Consider the following 11,869-nt stretch of genomic DNA (forward strand, 5'->3'; position numbering starts at 1 on the left):
ATCTAAACCCATATAACCAAATCAATCTTTCATATGATTAAAAACGTATATACAATAAACCAAAAAAAAAAAACAAAATTACTCAATCAGTTATATATATATATATATAGTGAAGTAATAACTAGATTGAGATTTCTATTTCTTTGAAAAAAAGAGAGATACATTTGATTAAAAACAGAATTCATACCAAAATCAAAACAAAACAAAACCTATACATTGTAGATATTCCTACTTTAGATTGGTTACTAAAATTTGATGTTAAATATGCCACCTAACAAATTCCTAAAGAATTTTATCAGTTTAGAACTGATTTATTGATTATCTCAACTCTCAAGCATTGACTATCTTACTTATTTCTCAATAGAAAATCAATATTTCTGTTGAATAGGTTATTATATAATTCTCCCATACGTACCAACGCATAGTCCATCTATTCTCATACTTCAAACACATTTCAACTAAGATATAAGAAGAAGCACAACCTTCAAATACTTTTGCTATGCGAAGAAAAAAAAATGATGGAGAGAAACAAGATGCTTTTCTTATTCTTCTACTTCTTGGTGGAACTCAGCAGGGGACAGAGCAAGAGAACAACTGAAGTCAATGTGGGATTTGTAACAGATGTCGAGGAAATGCACGCCGACATGGAGATGAACTGCATTAATTTGGCTCTAGCCGATTTCTACTCTTCTCGCCCCCAGTTTCAGACGAGGCTTGTTCCCAATATTGCAGACTCCAAAAACGATGTCGTTGGTGCAGCAGCTGCAGGTACCTAATATATACTATATACTTTGTCAAAATCTATGTAACGTTTTTTTGTTGGGTTCATATTGTGGTTGTGACATATCAACTAATCAACGATGCATTTTTGCTGATTTAAGAATATAAATTTATAGTTCCCCTTTCGTTTGGTTAGAAATCCACATTATGGTAAATTAGGCTTCTCTTTCACCATCTTTAATTATAGGGTCGTCTCTCAAAATACGAGGGAAATTTTCTTTCTACATGTACGTACATATACTTTTAATTCTGTTTATAAATAGCCTAATTAATCAGTGAGAACTCTTTAATGAATCAATATTTTAATTAGTTAGATCTTAATAGCATAAGAAAATGTTTTAATGAACTAGTTAAGATCGATCAAGTTGTAGGGGTCGCGGTTAAAATAATTTTGTTTTGATTTTCATGCACGTCGAACGTTGACGAGACAAAGCCGATGGGTTTAACTTTTTCTTTTATTTTTTTTAATCCATGACTACTTTTGGTCAAATATTTATTACATTAAATAAAAGGCCCGGTTTCCTAACCCTGAAATGAAAAACCATCGATCACACTTTTCTTTTCTTTTTCTTCAAATAAAAATTTAATCTATTAACAGTAAAACCAAAAACTCCGGAGTTATGACTTGGGGAAAAGAGTTTTTGTTGCATCTTAAAACTAGTGTATTTCGTAAGGGTTATACCTTGTTCCCTAATTTTTTATTTTAGTTTTCTTTTTTTTTTTTAGGTTTAGTTTTTTAATTTTGTAATTTTTTGTTTTAGTTTCGTTTTATGTTTCCGAATACTTTTTCTTGTTCGTTGGTCTAGTTTCCCTCTTATGTGCTTTAGATTCTACGGATATCTTTATTTTCCGACAGCTAAGTTGTAATTCATCATGTATCTTTCAAGTTTTATAATATGAGTGGACAAAAAAAAACAAAAACTAAACAAACTATCATTCCATTTTGAAAAGAAACTAAAATCTACCCAAAAAATGAAAATCTAAAGACCAGAAAACATATACCAAAATCCAAAAACTTTTTTTTTGTTTGATATAATTAAGAGCAATGCCTAGCAATAAGATGAAAGCAAAACTAAAAGCCAAAAAAACAATTATTCAACTTCAGCCTTCACTTGATCATGAAACCAAAAAAAACTCAGTGACAGAGTATAACCATGGGGTCAATTAACCGGTGAATTTTTTCAATTAGCTGAAATTTTAGGAAAAAAAAATAATCCCTATAAAATAGCACAATTGACCCTTGTAAATTTTTAAATAACATAATTGACCCCAATAAATTCTTTTGATCCTAATGTGCTGATTTTCTAGCTCCGCCACTGCTTCCAAATGCTAAGTAAAACTGAAATCTTATATCCCTCCTAACACTTTTTGCAATAGTATGAGCCACCCTAGAACATTCATGACCTAAATAAAATACTAAAACATGCACAATTCCTAACCCAAGCAATCGACATTACAATTGAATGTGCACGGAGAAACTAAAACTTTCCTATGAGATGAAAGAACTCTTCAAAGTGAAGTGACAAAAACAATATATACGTACACTGTGTCGGGTTTCTTTCAAATCTTGTATTGAATTGTTGAGTGAGGTATTTTCATTATGCTATAGATTGTAAAACCTTGAGAGTATTAAGAACGACAAAGAACTGGCTTTTAATTTAGCTAAGTTAGAATCATTTGAACTAGCTATTAGGATCGGTTTTGAAAGATGGGATTCAGGAAGATTGGCCACTTTAAAGGTGTTGAAGATATCCATCGGTTACAATTTACAAAAACTTAAGTTTATCTCTTCAGTTAGTACAGTTTAAAAAGAACAACGTGTTTGACCAAAAAAAAAAAACAATGTATTTCTTCTTTGGTCAAATTATGGAACATTACTTTTTCTTCCAATAAAATCTCAATTGGAACACAACGAGATGCAATGATTACAAGTTTTAATTTAATCATAAAATGCAACTTATAGAATATCAAGTTAAAGTTGTGATAATATGTATTTATTATTAAAATACTTTTTGTTTGTACTGTTTTGGTCGAATTAAATATAATTGTCAAATTATTATGTTCTTTCTCGTGTTTACACGTCAAACATCTTAATTTTTAACAACTCAACCAATATTTTCTTTGTTTTGATTTGTAACAGCTCTAAAATTAATAAGGATCAAGCAAGTGGTAGCGATTTTGGGGCCTTGGACATCCATGCAAGCTCATTTTATGATCTATCTTGGACAAAAGTCTCGGGTACCGATTGTTTCATACTCTGCCACAAGCCCGTTTCTTACTTCTCTACGTAGTCCATACTTCTTCCGTGCTACATATGAAGACTCCTTTCAAGTAAACGCCATAAGATCTATGATCAAGCTATTTGGTTGGAGAGAAGTCGTGCTTTTTTACATCGACAATCCATTTGGAGAAGGTATAATGTCACATCTTACTGATGCATTACAAGAGATTAACGTTCGTATACCATACTGGTCTGTTATCTCTCTCAATGTTTCTGATTATGAAATCTCTCTAGAGCTTTCTAAGATGATGACCATGCCGACAAGAGTGTTTATTGTCCACATGCCGTCTTCTCTTGCCTCAAGAGTCTTTATTAAAATTAAGAAGATTGGTTTGATGAAACCAGGATATGTTTGGATCCTTACCAATGGAGTAACCGATGAATTAAGTTTGGTAGATGAGACGGGTATTGAAGCTATGGAAGGAGTATTGGGTGTTAAAAATTATATTCGAAAATCAAAAGACCTCAAAAATTTTAGAGCTCGTTGGAAGAAGAGGTTCCCAGAGATTGACCTGAATGTTTATGGATTGTGGGCTTATGATGCTACCACCGCATTGGCGATAGCCATTGAAAAAGCTGGAACAGATAACATGACATTTAGTAACGTGGATCTTGGAAAGAATGTATCTGAACTTGAAGCTCTTAGTCTATCTCAATACGGTCCAAAGCTTCTCCGGACGCTCTCAACTGTACAGTTCAAAGGACTTGCAGGAGATTTCCGTTTTTTTCAAAGGGCAACTTCAACCAAGGGTGTTTGAGATTGTTAATGTTATTGGAACTGGACAAAGGTCAATAGGATTCTGGACGGAAGAAAATGGTCTTGTGAAGAAATTAGATGAAGAGCCGCAAAGTATGGGAGCTTTATCAACTTGGCAAGATCATCTTAAACATATAATATGGCCTGGAGAGGCTAATTTTGTTCCCAAAGGATGGGAGATCCCAACAAATGGGAGGAGGTTGCGTATTGGAGTTCCGAAGAGAACTGGTTACATTGATCTTGTGGAGGTCACCATGAATCCTACCACGAAATTACAAGAAGTCAAAGGCTTTTGCATAGCTTTCTTTGAGGCTGTGACCCAAGCAATGCCTTATGACATTTCCTATGATTTCTTTCATTTTCAAACATCAGGCGGTAAACCAGCTGGGGATCACAACGACCTAATCTACCAAGTCTATCTCGGGGTGAGTTAGACAATCTATGCATTCCCAACAGATTACCATTTATAGAGATTATCCTAGTGAGGTCCCTAATTAAATCTCTTTTCTTTATCTGTGTCGCAGAAATATGACGCGGTTGTGGGGTATACGACTATATTGGCAAATAGATCATCGTATGTCCACTTTACATTTCCTTTCATTAAATCAGGAGTGGGATTGATTGTCCCTGTAGAAGACCAAGTGAAAAGAGACAGTATCAGTTTCTTGAAGCCTTTAACATGGAAATTGTGGATGACTTCCTTTTTCTTCTTCTTCCTCATTGGCTTTACAGTTTGGGTTATTGAACATAGGATTAACCCGGACTTTCGTGGACCAGCTAAGTACCAAATTAGTACAATATTTTGGTTTTCCTTCTCTACCATGGTTTTCGCTCCAAGTAAATTCTATATCTATTTCTACATCTCAACATATATAGTCATTATTCGAAAATATCACTTTCCTTAATGCTTTCTATATTTATCTGCGATTTACAGGAGAAAGAGTGCTCAGCTTTGGAGCTAGGCTTCTGATTGTCACATGGTACTTTATCGTGCTTGTGCTGACTCAAAGTTACACAGCCAGTTTGGCGTCCCTTTTGACATCACGGCAACTTAATCCAACCATAACCAGCATGAGAAGTTTGCTTGAAAAAGGAGAAAATGTGGGATATCCAAGGACATCATTCATCTTTGGAAAACTTCAACAATCGAATTTCTCTAAATCTAGCCTCATACCCTTTGACAGCGCCGAAAAGTGTGACGAGCTTCTAAAGAAAGGACCAAAAAAAGGTGGTATCTCTGCAGCTTTCATGGAAATACCCTACATGAGGCTCTTTCTTGGACAATACTGCAACGCTTATCAAATGGTTGAAGAACCTTTTAGCGTTGATGGATTCGGCTTCGTGAGTTTCCATACACTACAAGAAAACATGAAATTAACGACTGCACTATTAGTCACTATTTAGTCGCTAAATGGTGTTTTACGACCAAATAGCGACTAAAACCTGTTGTCGTAAATCGTTAGTCGGTAAGAAAAATTAGTCGTAAATTAGTCGCTAAATAGCGACTACATTACAACTAATGTTCGCAGTCGTAAGCGTAGTCGTAATGTAGTCGCTAAATTTAGCGACTACGTTACGACTAATTTTACGATTACGAACATTAGTCTTAACATAGTTGCCAAATTTAGTGACTAATTACCGACTATAGTTGTATTTAAGTATTTATACAGTATTTATACATTATTGTATTTATACAGTATTTATACAAATTATAAATATATATTATTAATTGTTTTAAATATATTTAAATTATGAATAATGTTTTTTGAATACTATATTTATTATTACAAACCATGATTATAAAAAAAACTGTATTACAAAATAAAATTAAAAATCATAATTAGAAATAAGAATCTTCATCCTCCTCAAAAAAACATAATTAGAAAAAAAAAATAGATGAACAGCTACATAATAAATGGTTTGTAGCACATTCTCAATTGCTTGGTATCCCATCATTGAAGCCTAAGTAGTTCCCACTAATGTTCCCAGAGCAACTCATTTCTTCAAGTACCTTCAGAACAAACAAACAAAAAAGGTATCATGGGGACACATTTCCCAGTATCAATATAACAGAATTTCAAAATCGAGACTAGAAATGAGAAGCCATCGGGACAAGCAATTCACTATAACTAACATGTCCTCTAGCTTAAAAACGTGAGTGTGAGTATGGTGACTCTAGTTAAAGAGTGCAGACAAAACAAGTGTCTATAGATCGGGTTTACCAAATAACTCTTGACAAATTCAACAAAAAGCCTCACAAAAAGTACAACAGAGGCTGCTAAACAAATGACTCTCTGACATAATTAATAAAAGTCTCACAGCAATAAGTAGCAAAGTAAATATATTGTACCGTAATAGCAAAGGATAAGAAAATGTCTTCACAAATGAAAGTTTACCTTCCACTCTGAAATAAAGTTGTATATCATGAGCTCTGTCTAAGAGTGTGCTTGAGCATGGTGACCAAGAGCATCCTTGCAACGAATAGACAAAGAACATGACCTCGCAGGTCCTACAACAAGATTCAGATTTTAGCTCGGACCCAAATTAATGCAGTTGAAATCTATGATTCTACTCACCTATCACAGAACACAAATCAATCAATAGAGCTATAAACCTAACTATATATCTGATGAATAGAAAAATGGAGAAGAATAAGAAGAAGAATTTGCACCTGCGCAAGCAAGTAATCAACTTTAACTCATTTGAACCCTAAAATATATCTGAAAATTGGAAGGTAAGGAAAAATAACAGAGAGCACCTTTCCGGTGGCGCAACCGAAGCCGCCAAATTCAGAGCGCTCAGCATCGTATTGACGAGCTTCGCTCTCAGTGTCATCAAGGGGTTCTGATCTGTAAACAAAGCGAAAAGGAGTTCAATTATTCACATCGTGTAACATATACCTAATACTAGCAAGTGATGAACACAGAACAAGATAAGTCATACAAATCAACGCTTGATATAGCCTCACAATCTCAATTTGCTCAACCTCGTGAAAATTCTCGAATCCAAATACATTTGTAACTGAAATTTCAAGTGTCTATATCGAAATTGGGACTCTAATAGCAATGTGAAACCCCTAGGAATCTAGAGCCAATTTCTAAATAGGAATCGAAAGCAAAGAGATAATTACGATAGGGAAATCGAGAGGGTTGCGACGAGTGAGCTTCTCTTCTCTTCCTTAGTTTACATCACGGTCAGCATCGTACGAGGGAGGCTAGAGATGATACACACCACTTGCGTCTTGAATTGCCCAATGATGAGGATTGGAGTCCTTTGGTAGTGTGTCCTGAGTGGCGGAGCAGTATGACGAGCTTCGCTCTTGGATCTGAGATCCGCAAAAATGCTATGGTACCAAATCTAAAAACTTGAGAGGATGAAAAATATGACAAGATGAGATCGAATAGAATGAAGCAACGGGAGGAGGAGAGAAAGGAGAAAGAAGAGAAAGTTAATCGGCTAAAGAGACAAAGGAGAAAGAAGAGAAGGAAAAAACTTGTCCGTTGCAGAGAAAGGTAATCCCTCGGTGAAGGAGACAAAAGAGAAAGAAGAGTAGGAAAAAACCTTGTCCGTTGGATTAAATTAATCAACGGTTGATAGTGTAATCCATGTGTTTACATATCATCCAATAAAAAGCTTTCATATTTTAAAGAGTAATTTGTTGGATCAAAACTTTATACTTATAATATATTTTGCAATTCTGGGTCCATAATTCAGGAAATGAGATTTGAAATTTATGATTTGGGAACTGGGGTTTTGAAATTTAGTAGAATATTAGATTTGATTTAGATTTAAAAATAATTTGTTTTAGGTTTTGAAATGACTAAGTTTAATAAATTTTGTAAGTATATAGTTGTTGTAAATATTGATTTATATGTAAATACTAAATAGTTTTACATATTGGTTTTATAGATATTCAATGGTTATATTTTGGCCTTTTGGGTGAATGATTTATGATTTAATTTCTATATATGAACTATAAAGGTTTTAAATTTAAGGTTAAGGGTTTTGGAGCTTTAGTTTGGGGTTTGGGGTTAAGTTTTGGTAAAAATATAAGATTTGGAAAATTATAGATATTAAAGCTTTGCTTTATGATATATATGGGGTTTTGAAATTTAGAAGAATATTAGATTTGATTTAGATTTAAAAATAATTTGTTTTAGGTTTTAAAATGACTAAGTTTACTAAATTTTGTAAGTATATAGTTGTTGGAAATATTGATTTATATGTGAATACTAAATAGTTTTACATATTGGTTTTATAGATATTCAATGGTTATATTTTGGCCTTTTGGGTGAATGATTTATGATTTAATTTCTATATATGAACTATAAAGGTTTTAAATTTAAGGTTAAGGGTTTTGGAGCTTTAGTTTGGGGTTTGGGGTTAAGATTTGGTAAAAATATAAGATTTGGAAAATTATAGATATTAAAGCTTTGCTTTATGATATATATATATATATATATATATATATATATATATATATAATGGTTATGGTTTGGTTTTATGGTTTATGAATTAATATTTAGAAGATTAAGAATTTAAACTTCAAGATTTAGATTTGATGATCTAGGTTTTGAAGTTTGGTTAAAGGTTTGGGGGTATAGGGTTTAGGGTTAAGTTTTGGAAAAATTAGATTTTATTTTAAGCATTAAAACTTGGTTTTATGTATATATAAGAATGGTTATGTTTTAGTTTTATGGTTTACAAAATAATTTCTAAGATTAAGAATTGAATTCAAGATTTAAGCTTTAAGTTTATGATTTAGGTTTTGGAGTTTGGTTAAGGGTGTGGAGTTAAATTTTGAAAATTTTGATATTCTTAGCGACTGATATACGACTTATTGGCGACCTTTACCATGAGTCGCATCTTAGTCGCTAAATTAACGACTATTTCACAACTACATGTTCTGTTATGCAATATAGTCATAAAATAGTCGTTAAATTACGACTAAATTACCGACTACTGTAAACAGTCGCAAAATAACGACTATTATACGACTAAATTTTTGTAGTCATAAAATTGTTGCCAAATAGTCGCTAAATAGTCGCTAAAAATAGCAACTACATATGTAGTCGTCATTTGTAGTCGGAAAAACCATGTTTTCTTGTAGTGATAACAAAATTGTTGTGTGATAATTTCTATCCGAAATGCCAAAATCATGAATTTCTTTTCGCAGGTTTTTCCAATTGGATGCTGATGTATCAAGGGCCATCCTAAAAGTGGCAGAATCACCTAAAGGAAGGGAGCTTGAGCACACATATTTCCAAAATAAAGACAAATCATGCCTTGATCCAGTCACAAACCCAGATCCAAAATCGTCTACATCAATTAGGCAGCTCGGCGTAGACAGTTTCTGGCTTCTGTTTGTCATTGCATTAGTAATATGTATTTTCACCCTTAAGAATAAACAGGTAAATGATTTTTGGCAAAATTTTCATCAACCAGATGGAGATTCTTACATCAACAACGTGGAGAAATGTTCTTGTTTGTCAAACCAACAACCACCTCGGAACAACAGTCAAGAAACCAACCAAGCAGATACTGGGAACAACATTCATGAAAACAACCAAGCCGATACTGGAAACAACATTCAAGAATCAAACCAAGCAGATACTGAGAACAACATTCATGAAAACAACCAAGCAAATATTGGGAACAACATTCAAGAATCAAGCCAAGAAGATAATGGCAACAACAATCAAGAATCAAACCAAACAAATAATCTTTAAAACACAGTCAACTAATACACATCATACAAGTGCTTTTATAGTTTCTATCACACCAAATCTAATAACATCTTCCTCATTTGGATGATAAGAATCATCACGCCAAAGCTAATACACATGATACAAGTGTTTTTACAGTTTCGTGTACAGTTTCTAGCCAATTTTCGTGAAACAATCCGATCTCGTGATGCTGCTTGACTGTTCTTCTTAGCCATGTTACATGGCATTAGAGGAATCCAAATAGAACTTGCCTAATGTGCTTAATCAGATAATGCAAATTTCAGCCTTGATCAAACTCAAAACATGTCTAGAGATCGGTCTGAAAGACTACACAAATTTTGCATAAAATTATACGAAGCGCTAAGTAGTTTGCATAAGCTATATTATATTTGACGTTTAAATGATTTGCTTAGATTTCAAGGATAAATTTTGACCCAATAGATGTACTGCTTTTTTTTTTTTTTTTTTTTTGACAAACCGTACTGCTTAAGATTTGCATTTACTTACGTAGAAATTTTTTTGTTCCTTTAAGAAATAAATATAACAAATACGTAAGTGAAATGCAAAACACTGTATAAGACTGAAAAAAAATTCATTGCCTTGTGTTTTGATGGTTTAATTGGTGAATGTGCTTTTCTTGTCTATAAAATGCTGAACAGTTGAAAGTTCAAATTTTCTCTGATTTGTTAAGTTATATATTGATATATTATACAAATCGAAGTCCAAAAAATCTTAGATAATAATAAAAAAAAAACTATGAAATGATTGACCGTGCAAAAGTTTGTACCCTCCACTGCTTGAATGAAGCCTGAAAGGTTCAGGTGGAAGCTGACAAAACGTGGGACATGAATGAATGTATCCAATATAATAGTGCAAATACATTTTTAGATGTTTTTTTTTCTTTATCTTAACAGTGGGCACTCTAGACTTTTATTCTATTTTTTCTGTCCAATTGATGTTTTAACATTATCACATCAGATTTATATATATAAAAAAAAAATATTTGTAAATGAATTTATAATTATTTTTTAGTAGATAGAAAAAATATAAAGCATTAGATAAATGACATATAGGGAAGAAAGCATAAAGTAGAAAAATTACTTTTGTTTTTCTATCTACAAAATCAATGTTTGAGAAATAAAAATTTATCCCAAAACATCAATCTATTAGAGATAGAGGAAATATAATATTAATAGATATGTAGACCTAGTGTTTAGTCTATATATTCTATTTTTTTTTTTGGACAAAGAGTCTATATATTCTAGTTAAAAAATGTTTTTTCTTCTCAAATAGAGTTTGTAGTTGTACCAAGAACACAAAAGAACCAACCTTAGGCCATCTGCATTGGGGCAACGTATTGGGTGTACTAAGCTTTTTTAAAATAAAAAATATAGAGAATAGTGGGTGAAGAACATGTTGTTGGTTCTTGATGTAGAACTGATTTTGGGCAAGTTCTTGGATGACGTGGCAAGTCGTGAATGTATACAAATTTTTGCAAAGGAGAAAACATTTATTTGTTTGGAGGAAGTTTTGTTTGTTTTTTTTATTTATATCTTTAATATTTTTTTTATTTCATAAAAATTTGGTATTGTATTTTAAATTTTAGTATAAATTTTTTAAGTTTGCAATTTAAATGTTATTTTTTAAATTTTTTAAAATTGTAATATGTTTTAGATTATTATATTATTAAATCTTATGATCTTAAACATGTTCTCTCAATAACCAACTCTTTAAACAAAAGATCTAAACTAATAATCTTACACTATGTTAATAATATTTTTACTCTAAAAACACCCCTATCAGTATCGGAATGGAGATGCCATTATACTACCCTTTAGTTTTGATATAATGGAGTGTTATTACTTTCTCGTAAATGCAAATATACTTACCCACATAAATAAATAAGATAGGAATTGATTGTCGAATTACAAGAAGGACAGGGTGCTTGGTGCTTGGTGCTTTATATTACTATATTAAAAAAGGATGAATTGAATTATGTAATGTATTTTTTAATAGCGGTAATGATTCTTGTTATGACAATGTGCCAAATCAATTTGGACCAAAGATATTGTTGATCGAATCTAATCTTATTTTGTGTGCTTAGATAATATAAGATAGAATTGAATTTGTGTAATGACAATGACTGGTGATCTCAAGTTTTCTATGTTATTTCTTTCATCATACTAATCCTTTTAAAATAAATGAGTGTTAAATACATTAGATCTAACTGCAAAAACGTACCTCATAGAATCTGTAAAACGCTTAATATGCTTAAGGTTGTAGCTTTTTTTAACATGTATAAATTAAATGTAAATGAAAAAACTT

At 32.1% G+C, this 11,869-nt stretch overlaps 1 long non-coding RNA gene and 1 pseudogene across 3 annotated transcripts; one reads left to right on the plus strand and one right to left on the minus strand.

The window, feature by feature from the left end:
- Positions 1–518: 518 nt before the first annotated feature.
- On the plus strand, positions 519–9,638 carry LOC104753975 (glutamate receptor 2.2-like; annotated as a pseudogene). Its single transcript, XR_015585444.1, has 5 exons — positions 519–768; positions 2,921–4,243; positions 4,343–4,655; positions 4,753–5,159; positions 8,995–9,638. The product of XR_015585444.1 is annotated as a glutamate receptor 2.2-like (transcript).
- On the minus strand, positions 5,480–7,399 carry LOC147925984 (uncharacterized). Of its 2 annotated transcripts, XR_015583404.1 has the most exons (5): positions 6,949–7,363; positions 6,577–6,667; positions 6,395–6,489; positions 6,215–6,327; positions 5,480–5,829 (listed from the first exon to the last, which is right to left on the minus strand). It is a non-coding gene; the product is annotated as an uncharacterized LOC147925984 (long non-coding RNA). The 2 variants fall into 2 exon arrangements; XR_015583403.1 differs by lacking the exon at positions 6,395–6,489 and having other exon boundaries at positions 6,949–7,399.
- Positions 9,639–11,869: the final 2,231 nt, after the last annotated feature.

Source organism: Camelina sativa, chromosome 16, assembly GCF_030686135.1.
Source record: "Camelina sativa cultivar CO46 ecotype springtype chromosome 16, ASM3068613v1".
Lineage (NCBI taxonomy): Eukaryota > Viridiplantae > Streptophyta > Magnoliopsida > Brassicales > Brassicaceae > Camelina > Camelina sativa.